Source organism: Ambystoma mexicanum, chromosome 1p (assembly GCF_040938575.1).
Source record: "Ambystoma mexicanum isolate Mex_15411 chromosome 1p, UKY_AmexF1_1, whole genome shotgun sequence".
NCBI classification, from domain to species: domain Eukaryota; kingdom Metazoa; phylum Chordata; class Amphibia; order Caudata; family Ambystomatidae; genus Ambystoma; species Ambystoma mexicanum.
This window is the reverse complement of record NC_090921.1, coordinates 3,755,673-3,780,493: the sequence shown is the minus strand read 5'-3', so window position 1 is coordinate 3,780,493 and position 24,821 is coordinate 3,755,673. Positions and strand designations below refer to the sequence as shown.

Sequence of the window (24,821 nt, the reverse complement as noted above, 5' to 3'; positions counted from 1 at the left end):
GCCACTTGACTTACTTATGGCAACCTATTCTAAAGTCACTTCCAAGGTGACTCTAAGCAGTGCTTTAAGTGGGATTAGAAATTGAGGGTGGCTCTCGTTAGGGGGTTTGGCCTAGGCATGGGTGTGCTTAGTCCATGCCCCCATCAAGAGCCCCCGTCGCCTAAGAGGTGGGGGCCGCTAAAAGAAGCAGAGCTGGGGAGCACTGGCATTATTACATTTAATGCGCACAGCCCCTCCCCGGCTAAGCGGAGCAAAGGTGTGACACCAGTATGCCACAGCTCACACCCAGCAGGCAGCCTTTTCATTCAAGGAGCCACATGCTGCAATGCTTTACCACAGGCTCCTTGAATGAAAGTGATGCCTGCTGCTGATGGCTCTGTACTCTGAAACAGGAGGAGGTCTGAACTGCCCAGCTCGCCTTTTGTTTCCGAGTAGATAGCCATTAGCCAGCGTGAGTAGCGCAGGGGCTTCATGCTGGGTGATGGCTATTTACTCAGAAACAAAAGGAGGCCTGGCAGTCCAGCCCTCCTCCTGTTTCAGAGTACAGAGCCACCAGGCAGCCCGCACTGGAAGGCTGCACCTGCTGCTTGCAGGTGACAGCACTTTGGTTTAGAAAAAAAGAAAAGGCAATTGCTTTTTTTCTAAACCATAGTGCTGACACCTGCAGGCAGCTTGTGTAACCGTGCAGCCGCTGCACGGGCGGCCTCAGGTGTCAGCATGGCTGGAGCTAGTCGGGGGTGAGCCCCCGGCAGGGCCCCGGCTCAGGAGCCTTTTCTGGAGACTGCCGGGGCTCGGCCCATGCTAGCCCCAGCCCACTTAAAGCTCTGCCTCTAAGTATCAAAGACTGATGATGCTCCTTGAAATGTCTTTTTTCCGGGAAGTCACTTCTGTCCGTGCAATCCATATACAAAGTAGAATGTTTGCATGTATTTTGCCCCAGAACGCCCGGACAGAGCTCTTATAGATGAGTTTCCTGCATCTGTAATGTTCCTGCAGTTTTATTTTTTTCGTTATGTGTCAAAATACCATCAGTTACTAATGTTACCAAAAAAGTAGATTGGGGCAGGGTGGGTGGTGTGGGGGCTCGAATGAGACCGAATGCAATTGCACCCACTGCATTTAGGGGGAGGAGTAGCAGGACTTTGTTCATGGCTCACCCCCAACCCCACTCTTGAAATGCTGGCTACTCCGTGCTTCTCGGACTGTTATCCGCAATAAGCAAGTGCCCCCCCCCCCCATCCCAACTTTCATCTTAAAATGGGGCCTCACGGGAGGTGACACATTCTCAGCCCGCCCTGCTGGTAGGAAGGAGGTGTGAGGAGTTAAGCAGCAGCCAGGCCCCCTGCTGCCTTAATACTTCTCAGGGGTTTCAGGTGCCACCAGTGTTTAGGAAGTCATAGATAGCTGTGGAGCTGGAGAGATAAATAAGTCTTGCAATGGTGAGGTGCTCAGCAGTCTCTATGGTGCACTGTGTGGCAGGACATTCAAATGTTAGCCCAAAACGGGCTTTTCAATCAAGCCCATAGCCCAAAGTGCTTTGTGTACTGTTTGAAGCTGAACATTACTTGTACCATACTGAGAAAGAGACGCTTCAGAGAAATGGAGGCGCCTATCCTAACTTACAGCCTTGCTGTGTGCAGACAGCGCTCCTCCCCAGGGCTTTAATAAAAGATGAAGTCTTCACCTGGATCCAGGCCTGCGCGATTAGCCTACATATATGGCTTTTGCGCAACAGGGCACACATCGTCTCTGTGGCGCAATCGGTTAGCGCGTTCGGCTGTTAACCGAAAGGTTGGTGGTTCAAGCCCACCCAGGGACGCAGTTTATTTTGGATTTTGGCAAACGTGAGCCAACTCCCGTTCAAAAAAAAAAAAACAACCAACGTGCAGGGTGCACTGCTTAATTCTGAAACCATATGTAAGGTGCTTCCTGTGCTGACATTTCCCTCAAGTCACACATCCATGGCCAGTCTGATTGTCTTTCAATACACGCTTACATGGCCCTATAGTTCTTGTATTCTGATGTGGGAATCTGGCATAGGCGTTTGTCTTTCAAAACCCACTTTCATGGCCCTATATTTCTGGTATTCTGATGTGGGAATCTGGCATAGGCGTTTGTCTTTCAATACCCAGTTTCATGGCCCCATAGTTCTGGTATTCTGATGTGGGAATCAGGCATAGGCGTTGTCTTTCAATATCCACTTTCATGGCCCTATATTTCTGGTAGTCTGTTGTGGGAATCTGGCATAGGCGTTTGTCTTTCAATACCCAGTTTCATGGCCCAATAGTTCTTGTTTTCCGATGTGGGAATCTGGCATAGGCGTTTGTATTTCAATACCCTTTTTCATGGGCCGATAGTTTTGGTATTCTGATGTGGGAATTTGGCATAGGTGTTTGCCTTTCGATACCCGGTTTCATGGCCCTATAGTTAGTATTTTGATGTGGGAATCTGGCATAGGGGTTGATTTTCAATACCCAGTTTCATGGCCCTACAGTTCTTGTATTCTGATGTGGGAATCTGGCATAGGCGTTTGCCTTTCAATACCCGGTTTCATGGCCCTATAGTTCTTGTATTCTGATGTGGGAATCTGGCATAGGCGTTTTTCTTTCAATACCCGATTTCATGGCCCTATAGTTCTAGTATTCTGATGTGGGAATCTGGCAGAGGCGTTGCAGCACTAGTTTGGGAAGGACACATTTTGCTATTCCATTGCCCACCCTATATAGCAGCGCTGACAACAGAGGAGTCTCCCTTAACTTTTTTGGGGGTGTCCGGGAGGTCAGGAAGGGTCCCCATTATTATGAGGGATTAATGTTGAGCGCACCACATTGATGATGGCGGATGGCAGCGAACTGGTCACAATATGTGAACCCATTTGTATCGAGTGCAGTTAGTTATGATGTTTCTTTTAATGTTACAGCTCTTTAGAATGTATACATAATCACCACGCACGTAGAGGGATAAACTGCAAATGCAACATGAAAACAATCTACACAACGGGGTGCTTTGTAAAAAGGTAGTTGGGACTCTCTTGCAAAATGCATGTTGAGATTTAAACTGACTTTCTAAGGTTTGCAGATGTCAGACAAATGAGTAAATCATTCATTTTCATCTCCTTGGTTCGCTGCTGCACATGAATTTTAAGTAGCAGGGACAGTCTTGACGGAAAGAAATATTAGTCACCTAGTATGAAAGTCAGCTCAGAAGCAGGACACGGTTTATGATTTAAGAGTCCTGCAAGGGAACAGATGTTATCTCGCTCATTGGATTGGTGTCGCTAGAGGGCGTTGGTTTTTTGTTCGGTGGTAATAAAAGTTAGGCCTGAGGCCAGGGTATCTGACAGTTAATTGTCTTTAAAGGTCATCAGTGGCTATATGTTCTGAAGTTGTGGTCGTATAAATTAGTAGGTCTTCAGAAGCGCCAGGAGTATGGGGTATGGGTTAGTTGAGATCCTGTTTATTCAGGCCTTCCTCTATTTGCTCAAATTTGTTGTGCGGACCATGTGCAACCACAATGAAAGTTAAAGGCTTTAGGCCAGTTATTGCTAGCAATTAATTATGTTTTCAAGACCAATGTTTAACCATGTACTGACGCCATGGCCTCCTACGGACCAATCCTAAGAAGGTGTGCTCTGATTATGGCATGAAGATGACTATCAAGATAAAACTGACCAAGGATAAGTGGAGAATTGGGAGAAGATGGGATTCCTTTTAAAAGATTTTGGTCCAATCATATTTTGGGGGTGGATTGTTATAGAACATCTGGGATTATTGTAATTGTTGCGAAAAGGATGTAAGATGCCAACTGATGTTGTATTGTTCAAACCTGGGTTAGTTTGGTCCTGCAACACCATCTAACCACTCCCTGAAACTGTGTACAATAAACTTGCTTTATGCACAACCGTGTGCTCACTTCTTAAGTGGTGGGACTGTTTCGGTTAATGTGATTAAAGGCCCATACGCACAGGGGGCTAGAGTATGGTTTTATAAAGCTAATCTTGAGCCTAGCAACACCTCCAAGTGGGTACATAAGTGTTCATAAAATACCCCGGTACAATAACCCCTGCACCTGCAAGTTCCTGCGTGCCCTCTATAAATTATGCCTTTGATTTGTGTACTCTGGCCTCCGTAGTGCTGGAAATACATATGCTGTCTCTCTGCTCCCAAGTGACCTGAGGAGAAAATTGAGGAACTAAAGTGATGCATAGGGATCACTGTTGATAAGTTACCTGTGCTGGGAATGAAAACAGGCACCAGTGGTCAAAGTGTATGAAAACAAGTAGTGGAACTATATTCCCTGCTGGCCTGCCCCGCTCCCCACAAACCACATGGCCACGTCCCCTTCCACACACAACACAAACCCCCAAACACATGCGCCTGCTGTTTAAGGGAACATTTAGTGCAGTGCAAGTTTCAACTGCTTCCTACACTTTTATTTTAAACCAAAACCATTCCGGAACGGGTTCTTTTTAAAATAAAACTATAGACACAGTAGAACCTGATTAAGAAAAGTAGAAGAGCACCGCTCCCGCTCCGTTAGACCACAGCACCTTCATGAGGTGGAGTCCAGGCACAGAATGCAATAATGTGTCAGTATCTCACCAGGAACTGGATGTATTGCCTGCAGGTTACATATAGATTGCTGTGGTAGGTGCATTAAACCACTAGGCGAGCTTATCAGGTTTCAAACCTTGGACTTGCAAGACACACATGCACACAAACACATGCTGCAAAAAACTGGACTTCCTCTGAGGCATCAGGTTGAATGTTGGTGCATTTCGCTTCCTTCATCTAGTATTACTTCCATTGGCCAATGGCAACCATTTTCCACCCCAATGTTGAGGATATTTAGTTTCACAAAGAGAGACTAATCATTGGGAGTGCGAGGCATGTAAAATCGGGCCCAGCATTAAGTCTTTGTCTTCACCCTGGGGCGTATATTGATATGGGCAGAGATGTCTCCTGCCACTTTACCCGGGGACGTCAGTTGGGGGTCGCAACCTCTGAGGTCTCCCTTGCGACATCTCTGTTCTCCCTTGCAACCTCTTGAAAAAAAGTTCTCTTTTTTGTTTTTTTGGGGGGGTTTTGTAATGCAAGCTCCTAGGCTGCGGCCAGCACCATGTAGCTCTTTAAATCTGGAGTGGCTGGCTTTCTTGTTCAGGGCCGTTAAAAAAAATAAGAAAAATAAGAACAGGAGTGCCAAAAGTCTAACACTTTCGGCACTGACCCTAAATAAGAAAGAATAGGAATACCAAATAATGTGTATTTCTGGAATGCTATACAATCATTGCTAGACTTATTAAAGGTTTATTTCAGGCACACTTCAGGGGGTGAGTCACTGATTTAGTCTGTTCTTAAACGCCTCAACTCAACCTTTCATCTTTCTGAGGTCGATAAAAGAGTACCAACACATGTTGGGTGATATTGGGTGTATATTTTTACTATATAAAGAGCTTAAGCGTAAGTGCTACATAATAACACATCATTATCATTTGGTCATGGACTTCTGCTTGCATTCACAGTAATTTGGTAATATGGGCCTATACACTCTGATCTTAACAATACATATGGCGATCGATTCTTGTATGAAATGTACATCACATTATGTACATCACACTATAGTGATATTGTAACCATATTTTTTGTGGTGTACAATGCTATGTGATGCCACTTCCTGTTTCATCAACGGGTGAATGGTTGTGTTCCATCGCTTCCTGCGATATCACTTCAGGGTGGGGTCAAATGAAATCACTTCCTGTGATGTCATCAGGGGGTCAACGGTCGTGTGATGTCACTTCCGCTACCCCTGGCATTTTGGTGAAATGACGTCCCTTTGGGGTTGCTGCCTGTTAATGATTGTTTAAACACTCACTCTCTGCTCTCAAAGCTGTGAGATTTGTTGTGCTCTTGCTTACTCCCCATTCCAAGCCGCTTCTACCCCGCCGTACTGAGCATCGTTGCGCAGTCATGCCTCCTGCCTGCAGCATTTTCAGTTGAGTGGGTGACAGCCCTGTTATCCTTTGCCAGATACCTGCTCCATTTACAGGAATTCTAATCAATTGCCTTTGCACTCACACATTTGCCGGGCATAGTTATCATTTGCACAGGCAATCAATCAGTTGCCATTCTTTGGCAATGACTGCCCAGGTCCCATAGCATTTGCCAGGATCAGAAGCTGGGCACGGCTAAGTGGGGCAGGGATGCTGCTGATAGGATATCCCAGTAGGTCCTTGACCTATTCCAAACATTGAGACCTTGTAGAGGAAACCAAGAGGAAAGATTGGTACACAGCGATTTGTTTGATGGGGGGCCTGCAAAAAAGGGGGGATACCCAGGGGGTGTCCAAAGTTTAAGTTACCCATGGCGGGCCAGAGGGGTGCTGTGCTGCGATGTTGGGCCCATCTCCTCCCCGCAGGGTGATCCGACTCCCACAATTCAGAAGCCAGAAGACTCCTGAGATGTCAGCACACTGCAAAGTTGGAGTGATGTTATCAATTTGGGACTGGAGGGAAATACCTGTGCTGCCACCACCGGCTAAGAAGAGGAGGACCACGGATAGACTGCCTTCTTGCAGCCCTTTTGCTACAGCACTAGGACATGTAGTCATTTCAGGAGCCAAAGAACTGTTTTTGGCATTAGCCAGAGGAAGTCTTTGCTTATATTGTGCTATTACTCAGAATTCCACATCGGCTTATTATTTTACAGATTTCATATTCGTCCAATGAGAGTTCTTCATTCATGAAGCTCCAATTTTAAAAGGAAACTTAAAAAAGGTGTGGCCAGTACGGGGATCGAACCCGCGAGCTTGGCGTTATTAGCACCACGCTCTAACCAACTGAGCTAACCGGCCATTAATACTCAAGATCACAGCAACAGCTACTAGCAGCCACTGTCAACAGAACAATGTTCTTAGTACATTCCCATTCAGCCCTTAGCGCCTGCTGTCAGCACATCGGAAGGCAACTTGCAGCCCAGGAGACGCGCCTGACAAGATGGAGCAGGTGACATCTAGACCATTCTTTGGCATGCACTGGATAAGAGCATTTGCACAAGATGTCGTCTTTGGGCCAGTTACAACCACTTTTGGGAAGGCTTACTGCTGCCACGGACTGCTGCCATTATAGACTCCACGCTCGAGGCTACATTATGAGGGGCAGCTGTCCTGGCCAAGCCTCAATGCCTAATGACTATAGAGTTGCTCCATATATAATACGAGTGCAATTTAGGTATTTTGCACCACATAGTTATTTGCCACTTGACTTACTTATGGCAACCTATTCTAAAGTCACTTCCAAGGTGACTCTAAGCAGTGCTTTAAGTGGGATTAGAAATTGAGGGTGGCTCTCGTTAGGGGGTTTGGCCTAGGCATGGGTGTGCTTAGTCCATGCCCCCATCAAGAGCCCCCGTCGCCTAAGAGGTGGGGGCCGCTAAAAGAAGCAGAGCTGGGGAGCACTGGCATTATTACATTTAATGCGCACAGCCCCTCCCCGGCTAAGCGGAGCAAAGGTGTGACACCAGTATGCCACAGCTCACACCCAGCAGGCAGCCTTTTCATTCAAGGAGCCACATGCTGCAATGCTTTACCACAGGCTCCTTGAATGAAAGTGATGCCTGCTGCTGATGGCTCTGTACTCTGAAACAGGAGGAGGTCTGAACTGCCCAGCTCGCCTTTTGTTTCCGAGTAGATAGCCATTAGCCAGCGTGAGTAGCGCAGGGGCTTCATGCTGGGTGATGGCTATTTACTCAGAAACAAAAGGAGGCCTGGCAGTCCAGCCCTCCTCCTGTTTCAGAGTACAGAGCCACCAGGCAGCCCGCACTGGAAGGCTGCACCTGCTGCTTGCAGGTGACAGCACTTTGGTTTAGAAAAAAAGAAAAGGCAATTGCTTTTTTTCTAAACCATAGTGCTGACACCTGCAGGCAGCTTGTGTAACCGTGCAGCCGCTGCACGGGCGGCCTCAGGTGTCAGCATGGCTGGAGCTAGTCGGGGGTGAGCCCCCGGCAGGGCCCCGGCTCAGGAGCCTTTTCTGGAGACTGCCGGGGCTCGGCCCATGCTAGCCCCAGCCCACTTAAAGCTCTGCCTCTAAGTATCAAAGACTGATGATGCTCCTTGAAATGTCTTTTTTCCGGGAAGTCACTTCTGTCCGTGCAATCCATATACAAAGTAGAATGTTTGCATGTATTTTGCCCCAGAACGCCCGGACAGAGCTCTTATAGATGAGTTTCCTGCATCTGTAATGTTCCTGCAGTTTTATTTTTTTCGTTATGTGTCAAAATACCATCAGTTACTAATGTTACCAAAAAAGTAGATTGGGGCAGGGTGGGTGGTGTGGGGGCTCGAATGAGACCGAATGCAATTGCACCCACTGCATTTAGGGGGAGGAGTAGCAGGACTTTGTTCATGGCTCACCCCCAACCCCACTCTTGAAATGCTGGCTACTCCGTGCTTCTCGGACTGTTATCCGCAATAAGCAAGTGCCCCCCCCATCCCAACTTTCATCTTAAAATGGGGCCTCACGGGAGGTGACACATTCTCAGCCCGCCCTGCTGGTAGGAAGGAGGTGTGAGGAGTTAAGCAGCAGCCAGGCCCCCTGCTGCCTTAATACTTCTCAGGGGTTTCAGGTGCCACCAGTGTTTAGGAAGTCATAGATAGCTGTGGAGCTGGAGAGATAAATAAGTCTTGCAATGGTGAGGTGCTCAGCAGTCTCTATGGTGCACTGTGTGGCAGGACATTCAAATGTTAGCCCAAAACAGGCTTTTCAATCAAGCCCATAGCCCAAAGTGCTTTGTGTACTGTTTGAAGCTGAACATTACTTGTACCATACTGAGAAAGAGACGCTTCAGAGAAATGGAGGCGCCTATCCTAACTTACAGCCTTGCTGTGTGCAGACAGCGCTCCTCCCCAGGGCTTTAATAAAAGATGAAGTCTTCACCTGGATCCAGGCCTGCGCGATTAGGCTACATATATGGCTTTTGCGCAGCAGGGCACACATCATCTCTGTGGCGCAATCGGTTAGCGCGTTCGGCTGTTAACCGAAAGGTTGGTGGTTCAAGCCCACCCAGGGACGCAGTTTATTTTGGATTTTGGCAAACGTGAGCCAACTCCCGTTCAAAAAAAAAAAAACAACCAACGTGCAGGGTGCACTGCTTAATTCTGAAACCATATGTAAGGTGCTTCCTGTGCTGACATTTCCCTCAAGTCACACATCCATGGCCAGTCTGATTGTCTTTCAATACACGCTTACATGGCCCTATAGTTCTTGTATTCTGATGTGGGAATCTGGCATAGGCGTTTGTCTTTCAAAACCCACTTTCATGGCCCTATATTTCTGGTATTCTGATGTGGGAATCTGGCATAGGCGTTTGTCTTTCAATACCCAGTTTCATGGCCCCATAGTTCTGGTATTCTGATGTGGGAATCTGGCATAGGCGTTGTCTTTCAATATCCACTTTCATGGCCCTATATTTCTGGTAGTCTGTTGTGGGAATCTGGCATAGGCGTTTGTCTTTCAATACCCAGTTTCATGGCCCAATAGTTCTTGTTTTCCGATGTGGGAATCTGGCATAGGCGTTTGTATTTCAATACCCTTTTTCATGGGCCGATAGTTTTGGTATTCTGATGTGGGAATTTGGCATAGGTGTTTGCCTTTCGATACCCGGTTTCATGGCCCTATAGTTAGTATTTTGATGTGGGAATCTGGCATAGGGGTTGATTTTCAATACCCAGTTTCATGGCCCTACAGTTCTTGTATTCTGATGTGGGAATCTGGCATAGGCGTTTGCCTTTCAATACCCGGTTTCATGGCCCTATAGTTCTTGTATTCTGATGTGGGAATCTGGCATAGGCGTTTTTCTTTCAATACCCGATTTCATGGCCCTATAGTTCTAGTATTCTGATGTGGGAATCTGGCAGAGGCGTTGCAGCACTAGTTTGGGAAGGACACATTTTGCTATTCCATTGCCCACCCTATATAGCAGCGCTGACAACAGAGGAGTCTCCCTTAACTTTTTTGGGGGTGTCCGGGAGGTCAGGAAGGGTCCCCATTATTATGAGGGATTAATGTTGAGCGCACCACATTGATGATGGCGGATGGCAGCGAACTGGTCACAATATGTGAACCCATTTGTATCGAGTGCAGTTAGTTATGATGTTTCTTTTAATGTTACAGCTCTTTAGAATGTATACATAATCACCACGCACGTAGAGGGATAAACTGCAAATGCAACATGAAAACAATCTACACAACGGGGTGCTTTGTAAAAAGGTAGTTGGGACTCTCTTGCAAAATGCATGTTGAGATTTAAACTGACTTTCTCAGGTTTGCAGATGTCAGACAAATGAGTAAATCATTCATTTTCATCTCCTTGGTTCGCTGCTGCACATGAATTTTAAGTAGCAGGGACAGTCTTGACGGAAAGAAATATTAGTCACCTAGTAAGAAAGTCAGCTCAGAAGCAGGACACGGTTTATGATTTAAGAGTCCTGCAAGGGAACAGATGTTATCTCGCTCATTGGATTGGTGTCGCTAGAGGGCGTTGGTTTTTTGTTCGGTGGTAATAAAAGTTAGGCCTGAGGCCAGGGTATCTGACAGTTAATTGTCTTTAAAGGTCATCAGTGGCTATATGTTCTGAAGTTGTGGTCGTATAAATTAGTAGGTCTTCAGAAGCGCCAGGAGTATGGGGTATGGGTTAGTTGAGATCCTGTTTATTCAGGCCTTCCTCTATTTGCTCAAATTTGTTGTGCGGACCATGTGCAACCACAATGAAAGTTAAAGGCTTTAGGCCAGTTATTGCTAGCAATTAATTATGTTTTCAAGACCAATGTTTAACCATGTACTGACGCCATGGACTCCTACGGACCAATCCTAAGAAGGTGTGCTCTGATTATGACATGAAGATGACTATCAAGATAAAACTGACCAAGGATAAGTGGAGAATTGGGAGAAGATGGGATTCCTTTTAAAAGATTTTGGTCCAATCATATTTTGGGGGTGGATTGTTATAGAACATCTGGGATTATTGTAATTGTTGCAAAAAGGATGTAAGATGCCAACTGATGTTGTATTGTTCAAACCTGGGTTAGTTTGGTCCTGCAACACCATCTAACCACTCCCTGAAACTGTGTACAATAAACTTGCTTTATGCACAACCGTGTGCTCACTTCTTAAGTGGTGGGACTGTTTCGGTTAATGTGATTAAAGGCCCATACGCACAGGGGGCTAGAGTATGGTTTTATAAAGCTAATCTTGAGCCTAGCAACACCTCCAAGTGGGTACATAAGTGTTCATAAAATACCCCGGTACAATAACCCCTGCACCTGCAAGTTCCTGCGTGCCCTCTATAAATTATGCCTTTGATTTGTGTACTCTGGCCTCCGTAGTGCTGGAAATACATATGCTGTCTCTCTGCTCCCAAGTGACCTGAGGAGAAAATTGAGGAACTAAAGTGATGCATAGGGATCACTGTTGATAAGTTACCTGTGCTGGGAATGAAAACAGGCACCAGTGGTCAAAGTGTATGAAAACAAGTAGTGGAACTATATTCCCTGCTGGCCTGCCCCGCTCCCCACAAACCACATGGCCACGTCCCCTTCCACACACAACACAAACCCCCAAACACATGCGCCTGCTGTTTAAGGGAACATTTAGTGCAGTGCAAGTTTCAACTGCTTCCTACACTTTTATTTTAAACCAAAACCATTCCGGAACGGATTCTTTTTAAAATAAAACTATAGACACAGTAGAACCTGATTAAGAAAAGTAGAAGAGCACCGCTCCCGCTCCGTTAGACCACAGCACCTTCATGAGGTGGAGTCCAGGCACAGAATGCAATAATGTGTCAGTATCTCACCAGGAACTGGATGTATTGCCTGCAGGTTACATATAGATTGCTGTGGTAGGTGCATTAAACCACTAGGCGAGCTTATCAGGTTTCAAACCTTGGACTTGCAAGACACACATGCACACAAACACATGCTGCAAAAAACTGGACTTCCTCTGAGGCATCAGGTTGAATGTTGGTGCATTTCGCTTCCTTCATCTAGTATTACTTCCATTGGCCAATGGCAACCATTTTCCACCCCAATGTTGAGGATATTTAGTTTCACAAAGAGAGACTAATCATTGGGAGTGCGAGGCATGTAAAATCGGGCCCAGCATTTAGTCTTTGTCTTCACCCTGGGGCGTATATTGATATGGGCAGAGATGTCTCCTGCCACTTTACCCGGGGACGTCAGTTGGGGGTCGCAACCTCTGAGGTCTCCCTTGCGACATCTCTGTTCTCCCTTGCAACCTCTTGAAAAAAAGTTCTCTTTTTTGTTTTTTTGGGGGGGTTTTGTAATGCAAGCTCCTAGGCTGCGGCCAGCACCATGTAGCTCTTTAAATCTGGAGTGGCTGGCTTTCTTGTTCAGGGCCGTTAAAAAAAATAAGAAAAATAAGAACAGGAGTGCCAAAAGTCTAACACTTTCGGCACTGACCCTAAATAAGAAAGAATAGGAATACCAAATAATGTGTATTTCTGGAATGCTATACAATCATTGCTAGACTTATTAAAGGTTTATTTCAGGCACACTTCAGGGGGTGAGTCATTGATTTAGTCTGTTCTTAAACGCCTCAACTCAACCTTTCATCTTTCTGAGGTCGATAAAAGAGTACCAACACATGTTGGGTGATATTGGGTGTATATTTTTACTATATAAAGAGCTTAAGCGTAAGTGCTACATAATAACACATCATTATCATTTGGTCATGGACTTCTGCTTGCATTCACAGTAATTTGGTAATATGGGCCTATACACTCTGATCTTAACAATACATATGGCGATCGATTCTTGTATGAAATGTACATCACATTATGTACATCACACTATAGTGATATTGTAACCATATTTTTTGTGGTGTACAATGCTATGTGATGCCACTTCCTGTTTCATCAACGGGTGAATGGTTGTGTTCCATCGCTTCCTGCGATATCACTTCAGGGTGGGGTCAAATGAAATCACTTCCTGTGATGTCATCAGGGGGTCAACGGTCGTGTGATGTCACTTCCGCTACCCCTGGCATTTTGGTGAAATGACGTCCCTTTGGGGTTGCTGCCTGTTAATGATTGTTTAAACACTCACTCTCTGCTCTCAAAGCTGTGAGATTTGTTGTGCTCTTGCTTACTCCCCATTCCAAGCCGCTTCTACCCCGCCGTACTGAGCATCGTTGCGCAGTCATGCCTCCTGCCTGCAGCATTTTCAGTTGAGTGGGTGACAGCCCTGTTATCCTTTGCCAGATACCTGCTCCATTTACAGGAATTCTAATCAATTGCCTTTGCACTCACACATTTGCCGGGCATAGTTATCATTTGCACAGGCAATCAATCAGTTGCCATTCTTTGGCAATGACTGCCCAGGTCCCATAGCATTTGCCAGGATCAGAAGCTGGGCACGGCTAAGTGGGGCAGGGATGCTGCTGATAGGATATCCCAGTAGGTCCTTGACCTATTCCAAACATTGAGACCTTGTAGAGGAAACCAAGAGGAAAGATTGGTACACAGCGATTTGTTTGATGGGGGGCCTGCAAAAAAGGGGGGATGCCCAGGGGGTGTCCAAAGTTTAAGTTACCCAAGGCGGGCCAGAGGGGTGCTGTGCTGCGATGTTGGGCCCATCTCCTCCCCGCAGGGTGATCCGACTCCCACAATTCAGAAGCCAGAAGACTCCTGAGATGTCAGCACACTGCAAAGTTGGAGTGATGTTATCAATTTGGGACTGGAGGGAAATACCTGTGCTGCCACCACCGGCTAAGAAGAGGAGGACCACGGATAGACTGCCTTCTTGCAGCCCTTTTGCTACAGCACTAGGACATGTAGTCATTTCAGGAGCCAAAGAACTGTTTTTGGCATTAGCCAGAGGAAGTCTTTGCTTATATTGTGCTATTACTCAGAATTCCACATCGGCTTATTATTTAACAGATTTCATATTCGTCCAATGAGAGTTCTTCATTCATGAAGCTCCAATTTTAAAAGGAAACTTAAAAAAGGTGTGGCCAGTACGGGGATCGAACCCGCGACCTTGGCGTTATTAGCACCACGCTCTAACCAACTGAGCTAACCGGCCATTAATACTCAAGATCACAGCAACAGCTACTAGCAGCCACTGTCAACAGAACAATGTTCTTAGTACATTCCCATTCATCCCTTAGCGCCTGCTGTCAGCACATCGGAAGGCAACTTGCAGCCCAGGAGACGCGCCTGACAAGATGGAGCAGGTGACATCTAGACCATTCTTTGGCATGCACTGGATAAGAGCATTTGCACAAGATGTCGTCTTTGGGCCAGTTACAACCACTTTTGGGAAGGCTTACTGCTGCCACGGACTGCTGCCATTATAGACTCCACGCTCGAGGCTACATTATGAGGGGCAGCTGTCCTGGCCAAGCCTCAATGCCTAATGACTATAGAGTTGCTCCATATATAATACGAGTGCAATTTAGGTATTTTGCACCACATAGTTATTTGCCACTTGACTTACTTATGGCAACCTATTCTAAAGTCACTTCCAAGGTGACTCTAAGCAGTGCTTTAAGTGGGATTAGAAATTGAGGGTGGCTCTCGTTAGGGGGTTTGGCCTAGGCATGGGTGTGCTTAGTCCATGCCCCCATCAAGAGCCCCCGTCGCCTAAGAGGTGGGGGCCGCTAAAAGAAGCAGAGCTGGGGAGCACTGGCATTATTACATTTAATGCGCACAGCCCCTCCCCGGCTAAGCGGAGCAAAGGTGTGACACCAGTATGCCACAGCTCACACCCAGCAGGCAGCCTTTTCATTCAAGGAGCCACATGCTGCAATGCTTTACCACAGGCTCCTTGAATGAAAGTGATGCCTGCTGCTGATGGCTCTGTACTCTGAAACAGGAGGAGGTCTGAACTGCCCAGCTCGCCTTTTGTTTCCGAGTAGATAGCCATTAGCCAGCGTGAGTAGCGCAGGGGCTTCATGCTGGGTGATGGCTATTTACTCAGAAACAAAAGGAGGCCTGGCAGTCCAGCCCTCCTCCTGTTTCAGAGTACAGAGCCACCAGGCAGCCCGCACTGGAAGGCTGCACCTGCTGCTTGCAGGTGACAGCACTTCGGTTTAGAAAAAAAGAAAAGGCAATTGCTTTTTTTCTAAACCATAGTGCTGACACCTGCAGGCAGCTTGTGTAACCGTGCAGCCGCTGCACGGGCGGCCTCAGGTGTCAGCATGGCTGGAGCTAGTCGGGGGTGAGCCCCCGGCAGGGCCCCGGCTCAGGAGCCTTTTCTGGAGACTGCCGGGGCTCGGCCCATGCTAGCCCCAGCCCACTTAAAGCTCTGCCTCTAAGTATCAAAGACTGATGATGCTCCTTGAAATGTCTTTTTTCCGGGAAGTCACTTCTGTCCGTGCAATCCATATACAAAGTAGAATGTTTGCATGTATTTTGCCCCAGAACGCCCGGACAGAGCTCTTATAGATGAGTTTCCTGCATCTGTAATGTTCCTGCAGTTTTATTTTTTTCGTTATGTGTCAAAATACCATCAGTTACTAATGTTACCAAAAAAGTAGATTGGGGCAGGGTGGGTGGTGTGGGGGCTCGAATGAGACCGAATGCAATTGCACCCACTGCATTTAGGGGGAGGAGTAGCAGGACTTTGTTCATGGCTCACCCCCAACCCCACTCTTGAAATGCTGGCTACTCCGTGCTTCTCGGACTGTTATCCGCAATAAGCAAGTGCCCCCCCCCCCCATCCCAACTTTCATCTTAAAATGGGGCCTCACGGGAGGTGACACATTCTCAGCCCGCCCTGCTGGTAGGAAGGAGGTGTGAGGAGTTAAGCAGCAGCCAGGCCCCCTGCTGCCTTAACACTTCTCAGGGGTTTCAGGTGCCACCAGTGTTTAGGAAGTCATAGATAGCTGTGGAGCTGGAGAGATAAATAAGTCTTGCAATGGTGAGGTGCTCAGCAGTCTCTATGGTGCACTGTGTGGCAGGACATTCAAATGTTAGCCCAAAACGGGCTTTTCAATCAAGCCCATAGCCCAAAGTGCTTTGTGTACTGTTTGAAGCTGAACATTACTTGTACCATACTGAGAAAGAGACGCTTCAGAGAAATGGAGGCGCCTATCCTAACTTACAGCCTTGCTGTGTGCAGACAGCGCTCCTCCCCAGGGCTTTAATAAAAGATGAAGTCTTCACCTGGATCCAGGCCTGCGCGATTAGCCTACATATATGGCTTTTGCGCAACAGGGCACACATCGTCTCTGTGGCGCAATCGGTTAGCGCGTTCGGCTGTTAACCGAAAGGTTGGTGGTTCAAGCCCACCCAGGGACGCAGTTTATTTTGGATTTTGGCAAACGTGAGCCAACTCCCGTTCAAAAAAAAAAAAACAACCAACGTGCAGGGTGCACTGCTTAATTCTGAAACCATATGTAAGGTGCTTCCTGTGCTGACATTTCCCTCAAGTCACACATCCATGGCCAGTCTGATTGTCTTTCAATACACGCTTACATGGCCCTATAGTTCTTGTATTCTGATGTGGGAATCTGGCATAGGCGTTTGTCTTTCAAAACCCACTTTCATGGCCCTATATTTCTGGTATTCTGATGTGGGAATCTGGCATAGGCGTTTGTCTTTCAATACCCAGTTTCATGGCCCCATAGTTCTGGTATTCTGATGTGGGAATCAGGCATAGACGTTGTCTTTCAATATCCACTTTCATGGCCCTATATTTCTGGTAGTCTGTTGTGGGAATCTGGCATAGGCGTTTGTCTTTCAATACCCAGTTTCATGGCCCAATAGTTCTTGTTTTCCGATGTGGGAATCTGGCATAGGCGTTTGTATTTCAATACCCTTTTTCATGGGCCGATAGTTTTGGTATTCTGATGTGGGAATTTGGCATAGGTGTTTGCCTTTCGATACCCGGTTTCATGGCCCTATAGTTAGTATTTTGATGTGGGAATCTGGCATAGGGGTTGATTTTCAATACCCAGTTTCATGGCCCTACAGTTCTTGTATTCTGATGTGGGAATCTGGCATAGGCGTTTGCCTTTCAATACCCGGTTTCATGGCCCTATAGTTCTTGTATTCTGATGTGGGAATCTGGCATAGGCGTTTTTCTTTCAATACCCGATTTCATGGCCCTATAGTTCTAGTATTCTGATGTGGGAATCTGGCAGAGGCGTTGCAGCACTAGTTTGGGAAGGACACATTTTGCTATTCCATTGCCCACCCTATATAGCAGCGCTGACAACAGAGGAGTCTCCCTTAACTTTTTTGGGGGTGTCCGGGAGGTCAGGAAGGGTCCCCATTATTATGAGGGATTAATGTTGAGCGCACCACATTGATGATGGCGGATGGCAGCGAACTGGTCACAATATGTGAACCCATTTGTATCGAGTGCAGTTAGTTATGATGTTTCTTTTAATGTTACAGCTCTTTAGAATGTATACATAATCACCACGCACGTAGAGGGATAAACTGCAAATGCAACATGAAAACAATCTACACAACGGGGTGCTTTGTAAAAAGGTAGTTGGGACTCTCTTGCAAAATGCATGTTGAGATTTAAACTGACTTTCTAAGGTTTGCAGATGTCAGACAAATGAGTAAATCATTCATTTTCATCTCCTTGGTTCGCTGCTGCACATGAATTTTAAGTAGCAGGGACAGTCTTGACGGAAAGAAATATTAGTCACCTAGTATGAAAGTCAGCTCAGAAGCAGGACACGGTTTATGATTTAAGAGTCCTGCAAGGGAACAGATGTTATCTCGCTCATTGGATTGGTGTCGCTAGAGGGCGTTGGTTTTTTGTTCGGTGGTAATAAAAGTTAGGCCTGAGGCCAGGGTATCTGACAGTTAATTGTCTTTAAAGGTCATCAGTGGCTATATGTTCTGAAGTTGTGGTCGTATAAATTAGTAGGTCTTCAGAAGCGCCAGGAGTATGGGGTATGGGTTAGTTGAGATCCTGTTTATTCAGGCCTTCCTCTATTTGCTCAAATTTGTTGTGCGGACCATGTGCAACCACAATGAAAGTTAAAGGCTTTAGGCCAGTTATTGCTAGCAATTAATTATGTTTTCAAGACCAATGTTTAACCATGTACTGACGCCATGGCCTCCTACGGACCAATCCTAAGAAGGTGTGCTCTGATTATGGCATGAAGATGACTATCAAGATAAAACTGACCAAGGATAAGTGGAGAATTGGGAGAAGATGGGATTCCTTTTAAAAGATTTTGGTCCAATCATATTTTGGGGGTGGATTGTTATAGAACATCTGGGATTATTGTAATTGTTGCGAAAAGGATGTAAGATGCCAACTGATGTTGTATTGTTCAAACCTGGGTTAGTTTGGTCCTGCAACACCATCTAACCACTCCCTGAAACTGTGTACAATAAACTTGCTTTATGCACAACCGTGTGCTCACTTCTTAAGTGGTGGGACTGTTTCGGTTAATGTGATTAAAGGCCCATACGCACAGGGGGCTAGAGTATGGTTTTATAAAGCTAATCTTGAGCCTAGCAACACCTCCAAGTGGGTACATAAGTGTTCATAAAATACCCCGGTACAATAACCCCTGCACCTGCAAGTTCCTGCGTGCCCTCTATAAATTATGCCTTTGATTTGTGTACTCTGGCCTCCGTAGTGCTGGAAATACATATGCTGTCTCTCTGCTCCCAAGTGACCTGAGGAGAAAATTGAGGAACTAAAGTGATGCATAGGGATCACTGTTGATAAGTTACCTGTGCTGGGAATGAAAACAGGCACCAGTGGTCAAAGTGTATGAAAACAAGTAGTGGAACTATATTCCCTGCTGGCCTGCCCCGCTCCCCACAAACCACATGGCCACGTCCCCTTCCACACACAACACAAACCCCCAAACACATGCGCCTGCTGTTTAAGGGAACATTTAGTGCAGTGCAAGTTTCAACTGCTTCCTACACTTTTATTTTAAACCAAAACCATTCCGGAACGGATTCTTTTTAAAATAAAACTATAGACACAGTAGAACCTGATTAAGAAAAGTAGAAGAGCACCGCTCCCGCTCCGTTAGACCACAGCACCTTCATGAGGTGGAGTCCAGGCACAGAATGCAATAATGTGTCAGTATCTCACCAGGAACTGGATGTATTGCCTGCAGGTTACATATAGATTGCTGTGGTAGGTGCATTAAACCACTAGGCGAGCTTATCAGGTTTCAAACCTTGGACTTGCAAGACACACATGCACACAAACACATGCTGCAAAAAACTGGACTTCCTCTGAGGCATCAGGTTGAATGTTGGTGCATTTCGCTTCCTTCATCTAGTATTACTTCCATTGGCCAATGGCAACCATTTTCCACCCCAATGTTGAGGATATTTAGTTTCACAAAGAGAGACTAATCATTGGGAGTGCGAGGCATGTAAAATCGGGCCCAGCATTAAGTCTTTGTCTTCACCCTGGGGCGTATATTGATATGGGCAGAGATGTCTCCTGCCACTTTACCCGGGGACGTCAGTTGGGGGTCGCAACCTCTGAGGTCTCCCTTGCGACATCTCTGTTCTCCCTTGCAACCTCTTGAAAAAAAGTTCTCTTTTTTGTTTTTTTGGGGGGGTTTTGTAATGCAAGCTCCTAGGCTGCGGCCAGCACCATGTAGCTCTTTAAATCTGGAGTGGCTGGCTTTCTTGTTCAGGGCCGTTAAAAAAAATAAGAAAAATAAGAACAGGAGTGCCAAAAGTCTAACACTTTCGGCACTGACCCTAAATAAGAAAGAATAGGAATACCAAATAATGTGTATTTCTGGAATGCTATACAATCATTGCTAGACTTATTAAAGGTTTATTTCAGGCACACTTCAGGGGGTGAGTCACTGATTTAGTCTGTTCTTAAACGCCTCAACTCAACCTTTCATCTTTCTGAGGTCGATAAAAGAGTACCAACACATGTTGGGTGATATTGGGTGTATATTTTTACTATATAAAGAGCTTAAGCGTAAGTGCTACATAATAACACATCATTATCATTTGGTCATGGACTTCTGCTTGCATTCACAGTAATTTGGTAATATGGGCCTATACACTCTGATCTTAACAATACATATGGCGATCGATTCTTGTATGAAATGTACATCACATTATGTACATCACACTATAGTGATATTGTAACCATATTTTTTGTGGTGTACAATGCTATGTGATGCCACTTCCTGTTTCATCAACGGGTGAATGGTTGTGTTCCATCGCTTCCTGCGATATCACTTCAGGGTGGGGTCAAATGAAATCACTTCCTGTGATGTCATCAGGGGGTCAACGGTCGTGTGATGTCACTTCCGCTACCCCTGGCATTTTGGTGAAATGACGTCCCTTTGGGGTTGCTGCCTGTTAATGATTGTTTAAACACTCACTCTCTGCTCTCAAAGCTGTGAGATTTGTTGTGCTCTTGCTTACTCCCCATTCCAAGCCGCTTCTACCCCGCCGTACTGAGCATCGTTGCGCAGTCATGCCTCCTGCCTGCAGCATTTTCAGTTGAGTGGGTGACAGCCCTGTTATCCTTTGCCAGATACCTGCTCCATTTACAGGAATTCTAATCAATTGCCTTTGCACTCACACATTTGCCGGGCATAGTTATCATTTGCACAGGCAATCAATCAGTTGCCATTCTTTGGCAATGACTGCCCAGGTCCCATAGCATTTGCCAGGATCAGAAGCTGGGCACGGCTAAGTGGGGCAGGGATGCTGCTGATAGGATATCCCAGTAGGTCCTTGACCTATTCCAAACATTGAGACCTTGTAGAGGAAACCAAGAGGAAAGATTGGTACACAGCGATTTGTTTGATGGGGGGCCTGCAAAAAAGGGGGGATACCCAGGGGGTGTCCAAAGTTTAAGTTACCCATGGCGGGCCAGAGGGGTGCTGTGCTGCGATGTTGGGCCCATCTCCTCCCCGCAGGGTGATCCGACTCCCACAATTCAGAAGCCAGAAGACTCCTGAGATGTCAGCACACTGCAAAGTTGGAGTGATGTTATCAATTTGGGACTGGAGGGAAATACCTGTGCTGCCACCACCGGCTAAGAAGAGGAGGACCACGGATAGACTGCCTTCTTGCAGCCCTTTTGCTACAGCACTAGGACATGTAGTCATTTCAGGAGCCAAAGAACTGTTTTTGGCATTAGCCAGAGGAAGTCTTTGCTTATATTGTGCTATTACTCAGAATTCCACATCGGCTTATTATTTTACAGATTTCATATTCGTCCAATGAGAGTTCTTCATTCATGAAGCTCCAATTTTAAAAGGAAACTTAAAAAAGGTGTGGCCAGTACGGGGATCGAACCCGCGAGCTTGGCGTTATTAGCACCACGCTCTAACCAACTGAGCTAACCGGCCATTAATACTCAAGATCACAGCAACAGCTACTAGCAGCCACTGTCAACAGAACAATGTTCTTAGTACATTCCCATTCAGCCCTTAGCGCCTGCTGTCAGCACATCGGAAGGCAACTTGCAGCCCAGGAGACGCGCCTGACAAGATGGAGCAGGTGACATCTAGACCATTCTTTGGCATGCACTGGATAAGAGCATTTGCACAAGATGTCGTCTTTGGGCCAGTTACAACCACTTTTGGGAAGGCTTACTGCTGCCACGGACTGCTGCCATTATAGACTCCACGCTCGAGGCTACATTATGAGGGGCAGCTGTCCTGGCCAAGCCTCAATGCCTAATGACTATAGAGTTGCTCCATATATAATACGAGTGCAATTTAGGTATTTTGCACCACATAGTTATTTGCCACTTGACTTACTTATGGCAACCTATTCTAAAGTCACTTCCAAGGTGACTCTAAGCAGTGCTTTAAGTGGGATTAGAAATTGAGGGTGGCTCTCGTTAGGGGGTTTGGCCTAGGCATGGGTGTGCTTAGTCCATGCCCCCATCAAGAGCCCCCGTCGCCTAAGAGGTGGGGGCCGCTAAAAGAAGCAGAGCTGGGGAGCACTGGCATTATTACATTTAATGCGCACAGCCCCTCCCCGGCTAAGCGGAGCAAAGGTGTGACACCAGTATGCCACAGCTCACACCCAGCAGGCAGCCTTTTCATTCAAGGAGCCACATGCTGCAATGCTTTACCACAGGCTCCTTGAATGAAAGTGATGCCTGCTGCTGATGGCTCTGTACTCTGAAACAGGAGGAGGTCTGAACTGCCCAGCTCGCCTTTTGTTTCCGAGTAGATAGCCATTAGCCAGCGTGAGTAGCGCAGGGGCTTCATGCTGGGTGATGGCTATTTACTCAGAAACAAAAGGAGGCCTGGCAGTCCAGCCCTCCTCCTGTTTCAGAGTACAGAGCCACCAGGCAGCCCGCACTGGAAGGCTGCACCTGCTGCTTGCAGGTGACAGCACTTTGGTTTAGAAAAAAAGAAAAGGCAATTGCTTTTTTTCTAAACCATAGTGCTGACACCTGCAGGCAGCTTGTGTAACCGTGCAGCCGCTGCACGGGCGGCCTCAGGTGTCAGCATGGCTGGAGCTAGTCGGGGGTGAGCCCCCGGCAGGGCCCCGGCTCAGGAGCCTTTTCTGGAGACTGCCGGGGCTCGGCCCATGCTAGCCCCAGCCCACTTAAAGCTCTGCCTCTAAGTATCAAAGACTGATGATGCTCCTTGAAATGTCTTTTTTCCGGGAAGTCACTTCTGTCCGTGCAATCCATATACAAAGTAGAATGTTTGCATGTATTTTGCCCCAGAACGCCCGGACAGAGCTCTTATAGATGAGTTTCCTGCATCTGTAATGTTCCTGCAGTTTTATTTTTTTCGTTATGTGTCAAAATACCATCAGTTACTAATGTTACCAAAAAAGTAGATTGGGGCAGGGTGGGTGGTGTGGGGGCTCGAATGAGACCGAATGCAATTGCACCCACTGCATTTAGGGGGAGGAGTAGCAGGACTTTGTTCATGGCTCACCCCCAACCCCACTCTTGAAATGCTGGCTACTCCGTGCTTCTCGGACTGTTATCCGCAATAAGCAAGTGCCCCCCCCATCCCAACTTTCATCTTAAAATGGGGCCTCACGGGAGGTGACACATTCTCAGCCCGCCCTGCTGGTAGGAAGGAGGTGTGAGGAGTTAAGCAGCAGCCAGGCCCCCTGCTGCCTTAATACTTCTCAGGGGTTTCAGGTGCCACCAGTGTTTAGGAAGTCATAGATAGCTGTGGAGCTGGAGAGATAAATAAGTCTTGCAATGGTGAGGTGCTCAGCAGTCTCTATGGTGCACTGTGTGGCAGGACATTCAAATGTTAGCCCAAAACAGGCTTTTCAATCAAGCCCATAGCCCAAAGTGCTTTGTGTACTGTTTGAAGCTGAACATTACTTGTACCATACTGAGAAAGAGACGCTTCAGAGAAATGGAGGCGCCTATCCTAACTTACAGCCTTGCTGTGTGCAGACAGCGCTCCTCCCCAGGGCTTTAATAAAAGATGAAGTCTTCACCTGGATCCAGGCCTGCGCGATTAGCCTACATATATGGCTTTTGCGCAGCAGGGCACACATCATCTCTGTGGCGCAATCGGTTAGCGCGTTCGGCTGTTAACCGAAAGGTTGGTGGTTCAAGCCCACCCAGGGACGCAGTTTATTTTGGATTTTGGCAAACGTGAGCCAACTCCCGTTCAAAAAAAAAAAAACAACCAACGTGCAGGGTGCACTGCTTAATTCTGAAACCATATGTAAGGTGCTTCCTGTGCTGACATTTCCCTCAAGTCACACATCCATGGCCAGTCTGATTGTCTTTCAATACACGCTTACATGGCCCTATAGTTCTTGTATTCTGATGTGGGAATCTGGCATAGGCGTTTGTCTTTCAAAACCCACTTTCATGGCCCTATATTTCTGGTATTCTGATGTGGGAATCTGGCATAGGCGTTTGTCTTTCAATACCCAGTTTCATGGCCCCATAGTTCTGGTATTCTGATGTGGGAATCTGGCATAGGCGTTGTCTTTCAATATCCACTTTCATGGCCCTATATTTCTGGTAGTCTGTTGTGGGAATCTGGCATAGGCGTTTGTCTTTCAATACCCAGTTTCATGGCCCAATAGTTCTTGTTTTCCGATGTGGGAATCTGGCATAGGCGTTTGTATTTCAATACCCTTTTTCATGGGCCGATAGTTTTGGTATTCTGATGTGGGAATTTGGCATAGGTGTTTGCCTTTCGATACCCGGTTTCATGGCCCTATAGTTAGTATTTTGATGTGGGAATCTGGCATAGGGGTTGATTTTCAATACCCAGTTTCATGGCCCTACAGTTCTTGTATTCTGATGTGGGAATCTGGCATAGGCGTTTGCCTTTCAATACCCGGTTTCATGGCCCTATAGTTCTTGTATTCTGATGTGGGAATCTGGCATAGGCGTTTTTCTTTCAATACCCGATTTCATGGCCCTATAGTTCTAGTATTCTGATGTGGGAATCTGGCAGAGGCGTTGCAGCACTAGTTTGGGAAGGACACATTTTGCTATTCCATTGCCCACCCTATATAGCAGCGCTGACAACAGAGGAGTCTCCCTTAACTTTTTTGGGGGTGTCCGGGAGGTCAGGAAGGGTCCCCATTATTATGAGGGATTAATGTTGAGCGCACCACATTGATGATGGCGGATGGCAGCGAACTGGTCACAATATGTGAACCCATTTGTATCGAGTGCAGTTAGTTATGATGTTTCTTTTAATGTTACAGCTCTTTAGAATGTATACATAATCACCACGCACGTAGAGGGATAAACTGCAAATGCAACATGAAAACAATCTACACAACGGGGTGCTTTGTAAAAAGGTAGTTGGGACTCTCTTGCAAAATGCATGTTGAGATTTAAACTGACTTTCTCAGGTTTGCAGATGT

General features: G+C 46.6%; 7 non-coding genes across 7 annotated transcripts; 4 read left to right on the top strand and 3 right to left on the bottom strand.

Annotated features, from left to right (window-relative positions):
• The first annotated feature begins 1,745 nt into the window (after nt 1-1,745).
• TRNAN-GUU (transfer RNA asparagine (anticodon GUU)) lies at nt 1,746-1,819 on the top strand. The gene has a single exon. It is a non-coding gene; the product is annotated as a tRNA-Asn (tRNA).
• A 4,956-nt stretch (nt 1,820-6,775) lies between these two features.
• On the bottom strand, nt 6,776-6,849 carry TRNAI-AAU (transfer RNA isoleucine (anticodon AAU)). Its single transcript has one exon. It is a non-coding gene; the product is annotated as a tRNA-Ile (tRNA).
• A 2,141-nt stretch (nt 6,850-8,990) lies between these two features.
• Nucleotides 8,991-9,064, top strand: TRNAN-GUU (transfer RNA asparagine (anticodon GUU)). Its single transcript has one exon. It is a non-coding gene; the product is annotated as a tRNA-Asn (tRNA).
• Nucleotides 9,065-14,020: 4,956 nt separating this feature from the next.
• Nucleotides 14,021-14,094, bottom strand: TRNAI-AAU (transfer RNA isoleucine (anticodon AAU)). The gene has a single exon. It is a non-coding gene; the product is annotated as a tRNA-Ile (tRNA).
• Nucleotides 14,095-16,239: 2,145 nt separating this feature from the next.
• On the top strand, nt 16,240-16,313 carry TRNAN-GUU (transfer RNA asparagine (anticodon GUU)). Its single transcript has one exon. It is a non-coding gene; the product is annotated as a tRNA-Asn (tRNA).
• A 4,956-nt stretch (nt 16,314-21,269) lies between these two features.
• TRNAI-AAU (transfer RNA isoleucine (anticodon AAU)) lies at nt 21,270-21,343 on the bottom strand. Its single transcript has one exon. It is a non-coding gene; the product is annotated as a tRNA-Ile (tRNA).
• Nucleotides 21,344-23,484: 2,141 nt separating this feature from the next.
• On the top strand, nt 23,485-23,558 carry TRNAN-GUU (transfer RNA asparagine (anticodon GUU)). Its single transcript has one exon. It is a non-coding gene; the product is annotated as a tRNA-Asn (tRNA).
• The last annotated feature ends 1,263 nt before the right edge of the window (nt 23,559-24,821 follow it).